Here is a 13,650-nt window from a genome sequence, read left to right on the forward strand (position 1 = left end):
TATACAAATACAAAAATATATATAGTAAAATTATGAGAACATGATTGGAAATGATAAACACCAAATTTAGTAAAATGGCTACTTTGAGAGACAGAGGGAGATGAATGGAATTTTTTCTTAAATTGGGTGTGTTAAAAAATGATTAAAGAAGACAATTTAGGTAATACAAACAAACTTTAGCATTTCATGAAGCAGACAGTCTCTGCATTCGGAGAACTGCAAAACAGAGCAGAAGGGAGGAAGCTTTTATAGGATAAAGAATAAAGAACAAGGAATAGAAAAACAGAAAATATCTGAATGACTGGGAGTCACATAGTTAACCTTGTTTGGGATGAGAAGGAACAAGAAAAATCAGTCCAGTGGTCCTCCCTTATCCATGATTTTGCTTTTTGTGGTTTCAGTTAGCCAGGTCAACCAAGGTCCAAAAATATTAAATAGAAAATTCCAGAAATAAACAATTTGTAAGTTTTAAATTGTGCACTGTTCTGAGAAGCGTGAAGCAATCTCGCGTGGCTCTCTCCATGTGCCCGAGATGTGACTCATCCCTTTGTGCAACGTCTCCACGCTGCGTGTTCTCACGCTGTACACGCTCCCGCCCATTAGTCACTCAGTAGCCATCTTGGTTTTCAGATCAACTATCAGGGCATCATAGTGCTTATATGGAAATCACCCTTGTTTTACTTAACCATGGCCTCACAGCGCAAGAGTAGTGATGCTGGCTATTTGGGTATGCCAAAGAGAAGATGGAAAGTGCTTCCTTGAGGTTAGAAGGTAAGTAAAGTACAATACGATATTTTGAGAGACACAGAGAGAAAGGTCACATGCACATAACTTTGACCACAGTACATTGTTATAATAGTTCTATCTTATCATTAGTTACTGTTGTTAATCTCTTACTGTGCTGAATTTATGTTAAATTTTATCATTGGTGTGCCTTGTAGGAAAAAACAGGATATATGGGGTTTGGTACTGTGGCTTCAGGCATCCACTGGGAGTGTTGGAATGTATCCCCCAGGAAAAGGGGGATTACTGTATAGACAGAGCTGGCTTGGCGTTTGGCGGTTGGCTCACTGAAAATACTGTATTTTTGGTCAAGTGGAGTATTTACAGGGACAGGAAAGTTATCTTAAGTTTCGGTTTGTGGCACCCTGGGCAGGCACAGCTCTGTCTTGGGCCCGGAAATTCACCAGGTGGTTGATGTTTATTATATCTATGCTTTTTAATATGGCTGGAATATTTCATAATATCAATTAAAACAATTAATGACAGCTTCTTAATTAATATCATAACTTTAATATCAAATAAATATTATTCACACCATTCTACACAGAGCAAATTTTCCCAATATCCTTTATGTGTGTGATGTTTAAATCTATCTAAATCAAAAGACTAATATTAAAAATAAACAGATAAAATTATAAAAATAGATAAAATCATTGAATATTTTAAACAGATGATATTGTAGATTAATATCATGTAGAAATTATGATATTTTGAAAATAAAAGCAAAGATTTTTTTTTTTTGAGGTAGAGTTTTAGAATCAATGTCTTCTTTCATTTTATTTTTTTGACAGATGATTAAAGCCCTTGATGCATAAAGGTTAATAAACTACTCAGTAAAATGTCAGAATCCAATTCTTTTGTTCCCTAATCTAAACTTTCGATTTCAATACTTTATACTTCCCACTTTTTAGGTTATATATTTTATAATAAAAAGCAACCTGAAACCGTACTGATTGTTATCACATTCTTCCTTTATTTTTTCCCCTCATTTCATGCATATATAGTTCTGAATTTGAGTATGTAACAAAATTACAAAAGGCAATCAATAATGTTTCCATGCACTAGAGTGGTAGTCTTTAGTCGTTTGGAACTTTAATTTTGTACATCTACAGAACACAGATAACAATGGCTCATTAACCATGAAATCTGGGCAATTTGTCAAAAAGATCCATTTGGCAAATGGTTGCAAAGCACCATTTGATTTAGCATTCTAATACTCCCCACCAACTCCCTACCTGAAAAACAAATATAAGCTGCACTCTATCAGGGATCTGAAGTACAGGTCTTTCTCTTCATTGGAGAAGAACCTTAGGAGGAAAGGTTCTTAAATATTTTGTTCTTATTTCAGAACCACAGCAAAACCTCTTTTCTGATGGTTTTCTGATCTATTACCAAAAGACAAGACAATCTCATCTTTCTTGAGGGCCAGGAAAACGTATACCAGGATTTCAGACCTGAAAAATGGCAGGTACATAATCACCCCAGTCTCACCACCAGCCTTTAATTTGCATTCTGCATCCTTCAGTGTCTGTTTAAAATAATTTTCTTGTTTAGTAAGAATGTCTGGCTCCCTAAACTATGGTGTCTTTCTAAAACAAGATTTTAGAAAGCAGATTTTTGGGGAAATGTTAGTAGGAATTTCCTAAGCTTTTAGTTAGTTTTAGTCAAGGCTACTAAGAAAGTCTGCTTAAATAAGGCTGTTTTGTCATGCAACAAGGGAAACTCCATTTGTGGTGTAGCATTAACAAAGTGAGAATCGCCAGAGCTGAGAATGTCATTGTGTTTTTCTTTTTTAAGTGACTGTGCAAATATTTACAGTCCCATACATGCACTAAGATGAAAAATCAGTGCAATTGGACAAAAAAACAGTGGTTTAAAACAGTTTGGAAGAAAAGAAAGTATCCCAATAAATCACTTGTCAGTGAGGATAATAGAATACTGCATCATCTTCTATCAGCTAGAATAAAGGTTAAAACACTGTGCTTGCTCTCTCAACTCTCTGGTCTTGCTGGCATATTCAATAGTGGATTCCATCATTATTGCCTGTTTGGTACTGGAAACTGTTCTCTTTCCTGTAATTGTTTATAATTCCTGAAGACTCTTAGGGAATGTCATCTGCTTTAATAAGTAATAAATTCTCTGCTGAAGGTGTTGAGAGATAGCAGTAATAGGAAGAGAAAAGGAAATTTCTTTTCCCGGCCAGCATAACATGCTGACAGAATGAATGCGTCACAAATTATTTAAGACATTTTGCATTAAAAAAAGGAGTTTCAAAAAGAAAGGTTGTCTTGCTCTGAAAAATGGTAGGGTTGAAACGCAAGGGTACAGCATTGAAAACTTAATTTGAAAACCTTGAGATATTGCGTCTAGACCATGATCAGCAGCAATCTATCACTCAGTCCATCCATTAGTCCTTCTGAAGTTCGTTTCCTGACTGATGACCTCTTAATCTCTTTTGCATCCCGCCTGTCCTGTTTCTGAAAATTTTTGAATATTTTATTTAAATAAAAATTGTGCATACACATCATTTAAAGGGTTGAAATATGCTGCCAGGTTTACTACAAAAACAGCAGTCTCCAGACGTGCTCTTCACTATTCCCTTCACCATGGAGGGAACCTTTCCACCTCTTAGCTGATTGGTTAAGCCCTTTCATATTTATATTATAGTTGGATAGTAGCTATTTAATGATCGCATGATTATAACCACGTAACTGTTGTTCAAAGAGCCAAGTTAGGAAGTAAACTATGTGTATGTTAATTTCCTTACACAATTTATGATTTCCTCAGGGATAAAAATGGTCACCTTATTTATTGTTCTTGCTTTTTATATACCTTTCACTAATGAAATCTAATTGCCTACATCTCCTTTCTAGCTGTTCAAATGTATTAGGCATTCTATGAAATTATTGTTTTGTTTTGGAGTAATTTCTCCCAGAGCTTACTCCATGCAATCTGGGCTGTTTTCCCTGGGACATTCTGGGATTGATTTATCATGTTGGGATCCCTTCACCTTCTCTCTTTGGTTTGATCTGCTATTTTTTTCTATCCCAGGACTTTCTCATTGTTGGTTTACTCTCTCATTTTCTAGAATGCAGCCTCGAATGACTTTCACAGAAAGCATAGTTTGTGACTTTGCATGTCTAAAAATGTTTATATTCTACCCTGAAATATCAATTAAGCCTTCTAAATTTTATTGAGGTAAAATTTACATAAATTGTACAAGTCTTAGAGGTACAGTTTGATGGCTTTTTACATTTTATATATATATATATATTTCTGTATACACCACCCAAATGAAGACATACAACATTTCCATCAGTCAGAAAAGTTTCTGAGTGCCCCAATGGTAGACAATACCCCCACTTTCAGAGATTACCATTAGTCTGACTACTATAACATGTATTAATTTCGCCTTCTTGAACCTCGTAAAAATGGTATCACATAGTATGTGCCTTTTTGCATTTATGTTTTCTTCATATGTTTTTGAGATTCATCCATATTATTGTGTTTACCAATAGTTTTTCTTTTTTTTCTACTTAATATTACAATGTATGAGTAGATCACAAAATACTGTTTTATATTTACTTCTAGAAGCTTTTTAGAAAAAAAATTAACATTTAGGTTTATGATCTACTTAAAATTAATGTTTTGAATGTGATGTGAAGTATGGACCAAAGCTAGTTTTTCCCCCATTTTGATGTCCAATCTGCTGTGTCCTTTATTGAGAAAAACATTGTGTGCCCCGCTGAATTGCAGTGACATCTTTGAGTAGATTAGGTGACTGTATATGTTTGGGTCTCTTTCTGAATTCTGTTCTGTTCCGTTGGTATGTTTACCTATCTTTGGACCATTAACATAACGTTGATTGCTGTAGATTTATACTATGTTTTGATAGCTGGAAGTATAAGTCCTCTACCTTAATTCTTCCTCAAGGTTCTTCAAAGTCTTGGCTATTCAAGCTGCTCTGCATCTTCATATAAATGTTGTAATCAGCTTGACAATGTCTATAAAAAAACAAACGAAACCAAAACCAAAATATAAAAAGCCAGGGATGGTAATTGGGATTGATTCAAATCTATAGGTTATTTTAGGCAAGATTTGACATTTTAACACTATTGATTCTTCTAATCCACAAATATGTTATTCCACTAGTTTAGATTTTTTTAGTTTCCCTCATCAGTGTTTATAGTTTTTAATACAAAGATTTTGTACAACTTCTATTGGATTTACTCACAGATATTTTATTTCTTTGATGCTTTTGAAATGGTATTTAAAAAATTTCATTTGCCAATTGTTTGTTGCTAGTAAATAAAATACAATGAATTTTTGTACTTGTATGTTGAACTTGTCTCCAGTGACCTTGCTCAATGTGTTTATAATAATAATAATTGAAATAGTTTGGAGATTATTTTGGATTTTCTAGATGTATAAAAATATTATCTATGAATAATGCAGCTTCTTCCATTCTAATGTTTACACATTTTATATGTTTTCCTAGTGTTATATTAATAGTAGTAGCTTGGACCTCCTCAACAATGCTGAATAGAGCAGTGATGTGGACAGTCTTCTTGCTCCTCTTACTCTACTTTTCAGGGGAAATGTGTTCAGTACTTCACCATTAAGTACAATATTGCCTATAAGTTTTTCTTTGATGCCCTTTATAAAACTGAGAAGGTTCTCCTGCATTGCTTGTTTGCTGAGAGTTTTAATAATGAATAGCTGTTGAATTTTATCAGTTGCTTTTCCTTAGTCTATTGATATATTTATATTGTTTTTTCCCCTTTATTCTGTTGATGCGGTAGTTTACATTGATTGTGTCTCAAAGGTTAAACCAGCCTTGCATTCTGGGATTAACTCTTCTAGGTGCTGACATCTTATCCTGTTAATATGCTGCTGGATTTGATTTACTAATATTTCATTTAGAATTTTTTGATCTGTGTGAAATATTGGTCTGTATTTTGCATTTCTTGTAGTATTTTTGTCAGGTTTCGGTATCAGGTTTACACCAACTTGACAGTTGAATAATAGTTTAGTTGGTTGTGGACTACTAGGTTGGAAATTATTTTCTTCCACTGTTTTCTATATCTAGTGTGTTCTTGAGAAGCATTACATCTTTATGGTTTGTACTGTCACCTATAGGATCTTCATATGTTTCTGATTTTGTAAAATTTCACTACACTGTGTTTTATTGCATCTCTGTTTTAATTACTGTGCTGGGAAGTAAGGTATATTTTTAATCTCCTAACTCAGATCTTTCAGTTGCAGGAAATTTTCATGAATTCTTTCATCAATGGCGCACTAGGCAGAATAATGCTCTCCTTGCCCCCTGCCTCCCAAGATGTCCATATCCTAAGTTCTGGAATCTGTGAATGTTACCCTATATGGCAAAAAGGACTTTGCAGATATTATCAAGTTAAATTGAATAGAAAGATTATCTTGGATAATCTGGGTAGGCCCGATGTAATAGTTCTTATATAGAAGAAGTCAGAGTCAGAGAGAAGGCCATGCGATGGCAGAAGCAGAGATTGGCATGATACACTTTGAGGATAGAGGAGGGAAACCACATGCTGAGGAATAGGTGTGGTTACTGCAAGCTGGAAAATGCAAAGAAATGGATTATTCCCTAGCACATCTGGAAGGAACCAGCCCTGCCAACACCGTAGTGTTAGGCTAGTGAGACTGACATTTTAGTATTCTGGCTTCAGAACTATATGGCAATATGTTTGTATTGTTTTAAGTTTGTGGTATTTTGTTATAGCAGCCATAGGAAAATAATATAAACGGTTTTCTCCTTTATTCTCTGTTCTTTATGAAGCTCCTATTTTCTTATAACTTCTTGACGATACCAGAAATTTTCTTATATTTGTTTAATCGCTTTCTCTTTTTGACCAACTTTCTAGAACATTTCCTAGATTTCTCTTCAAACTTATCTTTCTGAATTTTCAGTTTCTACTGTACAGTTCTAATTTTCCAGGACTTTACCCCTCTTTTTGTTCTCAGAATGTTCTTTCTTTATATGATTTTTAAAAAAATGGTGTCTTGTTCTTGTTCATGGTTGCAGTATTTTATTTCTTTTATCCCTAAGGGTATAACAATTTTCTTTGGAATTTTATTCTCCCTGCAAAATAAGTCTCCTTCAACTTTCATTTGACCATCTGTTTTGATTTTTGTATTTCATAGTAGCAACTCTCTTTTGTTGTTTTGTAATACTTGGTTGTCTGCTCATACTTAAGAGTTGATAACTAAAAAATGAAATGGAAGCACTGAACATGTGGGTAGAACTTTACCCCAAGTTTCTGAAGTATATAATACTGCCAGTTCTTACTAAGCCTTTTGGGATGATGTTACATAAATTGGCTTGCTTCTTGGCCACCATCAGTATGGAGTAAGATTACAGTGTTTTTGTTTTTTTCCCCTCCAGCTTGTAAATTATTTACCATATGTCTAAATGTTTTCATCTTCCAAATTATATGTTTTTTTTCTTCTTTTCTTGTCATACTCTTGTTCTGCCTGTCTTGATGAGTTATACTTTTAAGTAAAAATATCTGTATTATAATTTTAGTGCAGATTTATGAATAGACTGAAAGTAGATGAATGTGTTCAATTTACCGTTTTTGGAAGAAATACTACGGCTTCTACTTTTTAGCCTAATCCTTAGAATTAATGCTCTTCAGGTACTATCCTCATTATCTATCCTTTTCATGCTACATACTCTTGCTTCTCAATTTTATCCATTCTTCTGACTTCAACTATCATCAATAGACCAATGACTTTCAATTTTGTGTCTCTATTTCCCTGCATTTTCAGATATTTATTTCTAGTAGGAGGTTCTCAGTCAGTAGTTGGAGTTTCTACATTTCCCTTAAAATATTTTCAGAATCAACCTCATTATTCTTCTGCAGCCTTATTGTACGTTCCCTACACACAAGCTTGTGACTCTTTTGTGTTTCGTCTTTTACTGGTGTCACTAACCATCTAAGATTTAAAATTGGAAATAATTTTTAACTCTTTTCTTACCTCCTACATCCAGTAAGTTACTAAGTCCTGCCAAATTTACTTTCTAAATATCTCTTACTATGCTTCACTCATCCCCCCATACATTATCAGTCCTCCTGCATTATTTCAGGTTTTCAATATCTACTCTACAGCCCACCACAGTAATCTAACTTCATACTTCCCTCTTATCTCTCTAAACCTCCAATCTGCTGATATAAATTAATCATTCAGCAAACATTGATTGAGTACTTAGATCTGAGCTATGGTATGCCCTGGAGCTACCATTGGGAAAAGACATGATTTTTCTTCATGTTAGTGGAGAAGTTAATTTATTGGGAAACTATCACATTAATGGGAAATTACAAAAGAGCATACAAAGTCTTATGATAGGAGAAATACAAGGTACTAGAGAACCATATAAGAGGGTAATCTAACTTATACTTGGGGACAGTTGAAAAGATTTCCAGAAGGTCATCTATATAAAGACCACAGAATTAGGAAGTACGTTTCATACAGAAGACACAGCCCCTGGCAAAGGCTCTGAAGTGGTTCGCACATTTGATGGACTGAAAGAAGTTCAATGACTGGAGAGTGGGAAGAAAATGGGTTGAAGTAAAGCTGGAGAAGTGATCAACAGCCAGCTGACTCAGTGCCTTCTAAACTAAGTTTAGGAGACGGGATTTCTTCTAAGAAAAGAAGGAGACATACAGGAAACTATATGATTTACGCTGCATATTATCTCCCTGTGGGGATGGATTGAAAATGATCCAGTTTGAAGACAAAGACCAGTTGTAATAATTCCGTTGGGACATGGTGATGGCTTGAAATAGAGTTAGGGAAATGAAGAGTAAGAAAAGTAGTTAGCCTTATAGGATATGAGGAAGTAGATTTGGGAGGAAAAGAGTAGGAAGAATTAAGAAACATAGAAATTATAGGTTTGAAGGAATGGTTCAACGATGAGTGAAATTTTGATTATATTGAGTTTGAATGCCAGTGTGACATCCAAATGAAGATATACAGAAGTCTGTTCATATTTTTTCAGGCATAAATACACCCCAAAGTTCCCTACTGTGTTCTACATAAAGCCAAAGCCCTTCACATAGCTCTCAGAGTCCTTTCCATTGTCAGCCCAGCGCATCTGTCTGGATTTATCTCCTAATAACTCCTAGACCTCTTCAGCTACTTATTCACATCCTTTTGTGCCTCCTTGCCTTTAAATATGCTGCTGCACATTTGACCCACACCACACGAAATTTAACTTCATCATTTTCTGCAACACAAATCCCTTACATCAGGTATTTGTGAGGATGGTAGCCTTAACTGAAGATTATGGGGCTTACAGGGAGAGATCATATTACACGGCACACAGGCTTCTCCAGTCTCATGGGTTATTCCCCCTTTTCTCACCTACTAGATCTGTGCTGTCCAATACATTAGCCACTGGTCACCTGTGTTGGCTCTTGAGCACTTGAAGTGTAGCTACTTTGAGATCAGCTGTGCTGTAAGTGTAAAATGCACACCAGATTCTGAACACTTCGAAAAAAGAACATGAAATAGCTCAGTAATATTTTTTTCCAAATAGCGATGTGTTGAAATGACAGTGTTTTGGATATATTGCATTAAATATACTATTAAAATTAATTTCACCTTTTTTGTTTTGTTTTTTAAAAATGTGACTATAAGACACACAAAAATTATATATGTAGCTCACATTATATCTCTACTGGACACTGCTGTCCTAGATGTCTCTGCTAAATTGTCAAATTCTTCTTCTCCATTATGCAAAACAGTTTAACTCTTGAGGTTCTATTTAAACTTATCTACTAAATCTCATCAAGGAGTTTCATTTCATAGGCTCTCTTTAGGAGGAAGTTGTTGTTATATATCAAAAACAACAACAAAAAATATCAAAACCTAAAACATCATATTTCTATATTAGTACTCACTACATTGTAGTGTGATTTTTTTTTTGAGACACCCAGACAGCTTTTATGGAAAAAGATTTACTGCAGCCAATGTTGAAAAAGTTTACTGCAGCTTTTGACTTCTTCAAAGAGCTGACAACTCTCATCTGATTCTTCACCTTCTTCATCATAATCATCATCATCTTCAATAGGTTCTCCAGAAAATTGTAACACTGACCTTGGGATTATACGCTCATGTAAAAAGTGACCAATTTCAAAGTCTGCAGCACGGATAAGTTCAGCATTATTGCCCAGATCTCTCAGGAACTTCAGGAGGGGCAATAAATAAATAAATAAAAAAAAATTAAACAGTCATTGGAAACTGTTTAGGTCACAGTACGAACTGTTCTATGTCCATTATGTTTCTGCTTTTCAGTGGTTTTCAAAGTGACATTATTCCCTTTTCCCCAATCTATCTGGTATTCTGTAAAACCCATAATTTCTGGTCCAATGAAAGGAAACGGATCAGAATCATCTGGTTCTGACCTCATCCTATGTGTCATTGTCAACATCTCATTTGTGAAATATTCACTGGGTTCAAAGTGAAATTCTATGACAAAACTCATAGGCTGGGCAGCATCTGAGAACTTCACTTTAGTACCTTTCAGTGCTTCAGTATAGCTTTGTCATGTTCCTGAACCATATCACTCAGCAAGTCAACATTTTTTTTAAATTGGGGAATATTGGGGAACAGTGTATTTTTCCAGGACCCATCAGCCTCATGTCAAGTCATTGTTTTCAATCTAGTTGTGGAGGGCGTAGCTCACTGGCCCATGTGGGAATCAAACTGGAGACCTTGATGTTATGAACACTGCACTCCAACCACTGACCCAACCGGCCACCAATAAGTCAATATTCTTAAAAACAGTCTACCAAAATTCAGGAATTCTCTTGGGGTCTTGTTTTTCTTTATCCTTTTTCTCATCTTCAGTCTTGGCCTTTGCTTTCAGCTCCTCTGAAATTTCATCTTCTTCATCTGGTTTCCATTGACATTCTTCTTCTGTAGGTTCATAAATTGTATCAATGGTCTCAAATTGCTTATCAAATATAGGCTGATAGAGAACAGCATACTTTCTTTCAAGATCGTGAACTTCCTCATAGAACTTAGTTGCTATCTGTGCACATTTAACTTGAAGGTGTTTAAGAGCATTCACTCGTCTTTTCACCGCCTTAGGCAAGCTTTCAATGTATCCTGTTGGTGTATCTACCAGACCATCAAGTCTTTCTTGAAGCGCTGCAAGAATCTGAGGATTTTGCATTGTCTGAACAGTGAGCTGATGCACTTTGATTATTGTTTCTTCATCAGTTTCTTCTTCTACTTCTTCAACATCGTCCAAATCTTGATCAAGTTCAGACTGTTCTTTGTGGTTAATGTCTGCCATGTTGTAAGAATGCCAAATATTGGCGGCTCGCACCGGGAGCCAGGTGGTGGGAGCTGAGTGGGCAGGGACTCAGGGAAGTGGCAGGAGCAGCAGGGGGCATGCCGCGAGCAGATGGCGCTAAAAAAAGCTGTATGTGATTATTTTAAAAATTTCTGTTTCCCCCACTAGAATGTGAAGAAAGACCATGTCTCACTCATCTTTCTATCCCTGATACTTAACACCATGGCAGGCACATAGTAGGTACTAAGAAATGTTTGTTAAATGACAGGATTGGCTTTTTTATTATCGGAAATGGAAATATTAGCTGAATTTGCAAATTCTATTCATGGCAATCAGTTTGGGATAAATTAAGAATAGTGGTGAACATGTCTGGAGATACTCATATCCCTCCATTTTCCCCTGACCTTACAGTGACTCAATAGTGATCACTTTAAGCTGTTCATTGTATCTGTGTCACAAAGTCTGTGCTAGTATCATTCTCCTCGAGACATGGAAGCAGAAGCAGAGAAAAAATTTAAATCAATAAAGCTAACAAATAAATAACAAGCTGGGGAGGTGGAACCTGTCACTTAAGAACCTGCGGGGTGAAGGGCGTATTGACAGTTTCTGGTAACTAAGTAGACTGAGCACCCATAGCAGAAGTCATTATGAAGCGAACACTCACTTGAGATCGTGTTTACATAACGTTGTTATAGTAAGTAGATATTATAAATAGCACTACAGCATTGTGCTTAAGCCTGGTTGTCCAGGGTTCATGGCATACTACAATTACGGACTGCAAATAAATGCCTTCAATGCATATTTTAAAGTTTGAAATGCACTTCCTGACTTCACACAACAGTAGCCCCCTAATGACAGGAACTTTGCCTATATTTCAGAAAAAAATTTCAGGAGAGACCAAGCATAAAATTGTACGGTGAAAAATGATAATACAAATTGAGCCAGATTTCCCTGGTGGTTTAGGTACACCTTGATTTTAAATTTAAAACTTTTGGAAGTTGCACTTTTTAAGGCTATACATTCAGGAATCTCAAGAGGTGTCATGATTTCTGTGCATAAAAGATACTAGGTCCTAAAGGAATACATATGAAGAGTGAGACAAATATTAACATTTTTGACAATTAATGTCTAAATGTCATCCTAAAACCCTCGGATATTTTAAATAGGGTCGTATGTGTTTCTTCCAGGATGAAGTGTACATGTTAGCATGCAGAAGCCATACTGCAGGTAAATGGATGACATGATGTGCCTGGGAATCATTTGTAGGCCATGGCATACAAAGCTGCAGGAGTGGCAAACATGGCTTACATATGCCTGTAATGTCTATGCGTACGTTTCCTCTTCCTGAAACTTGGTTTCTGAGAGGAACAGAGCAATCTTTTATTTTTAATTAAATTTATTGGGATGACATTGGTTAATAACATTATATAAGTTTCATGTGTACAATTCTATAATACATCATCTGTATGATGCGTTGTGTGCTCACCACCCAAAGTTTAGTCTCCTTCTGTCATCATACATTTGACCCCTTTAACTTCTTCATCTCTCCACCACCCTCCTTTTCCTCTGATAAACACCATACTGTTGTCTGTGTCTATGAGTTTGTTGCTTTCTGTTTTACGTCCCACTCTTGAGTGAAATCATGTGGTTCTTGTCCTTTTCTGTATGACTTATTTCACTTAGCATGATACTTTCAAGATCTATCCATGTTGTTGCAAATGGCAGTATTTCATCCTTTCTTATGGCTGAGTAATATTCCATTGTGCATATGTACCACATCTTCTTTATCCAATCATCCACAGAAGGACACTTGGATTGTTTCCATGTCTTGGCCACCATGCATAATGCTGCAAGGAACATACACGTGCATATATCTTTAAGAATAAATGTTTTCAAAAGTTTGGGTAGATACCCAGAAGAGGGATTACTGGGTCATATGGTTGTTCTATTCTTAAGTTTTTGAGGAACCCCCATACTGTTTTCTGTAATGAATGCACCGATTTACAGTCCCACCAACAGTGCATGAGGGTCCCTTTTTTCAGAGCAATCTTAAACAATAGCACATCTTCCCACGCCTTATCAGTATTTAGGCTGTACTTTACACATTGTAAGTGTGCTAAATAAATGAATGAATAAAAGATTTCAAAACACTTTACAATGCCTCTGACTCTGTTTCTATAAGTGCCTCAGCAGCAAACGCTTTGGGTTTCATAAAAACCAGTAAATTTACCAGAAACAAGAGTGAAGATGTGCATATTATATCTTTTTTACTGGTCCCAAAGCATCAAAAAGCCAGCCAAGGAATGGATATTCCCACCAGTTTAGAGCGATTTTTGTATAGGCCGAGATGCATGGAGAATTTACTGCATTATTACCGTTTAGTGTAATATTAAACTCAAGTAGAGAATGTGATGTTTTCCTTAATAAAATTTTCTCAAATGAAAATCAGCAACCCCTTCACTTCACTTTTTATTTTCATTTTTAAATTTTTTCTTTGTAAATTTTTTTATTTCACTCACATTTTA

The 13,650-nt window shown here is 35.5% G+C and overlaps 1 pseudogene across 1 annotated transcript; it reads right to left on the bottom strand.

The window, feature by feature from the left end:
- Nucleotides 1-9,782: 9,782 nt before the first annotated feature.
- On the bottom strand, nt 9,783-11,134 carry LOC308509160 (nucleosome assembly protein 1-like 1; annotated as a pseudogene). The gene is made up of 2 exons: nt 10,586-11,134; nt 9,783-10,392 (listed from the first exon to the last, which is right to left on the bottom strand). The product of its transcript is annotated as a nucleosome assembly protein 1-like 1 (transcript).
- Between the last annotated feature and the right edge of the window lie 2,516 nt (nt 11,135-13,650).

This window comes from Rhinolophus hipposideros (genome assembly GCF_964194185.1).
Source record: "Rhinolophus hipposideros genome assembly, chromosome: 16".
In the NCBI taxonomy this organism is placed as follows: domain Eukaryota; kingdom Metazoa; phylum Chordata; class Mammalia; order Chiroptera; family Rhinolophidae; genus Rhinolophus; species Rhinolophus hipposideros.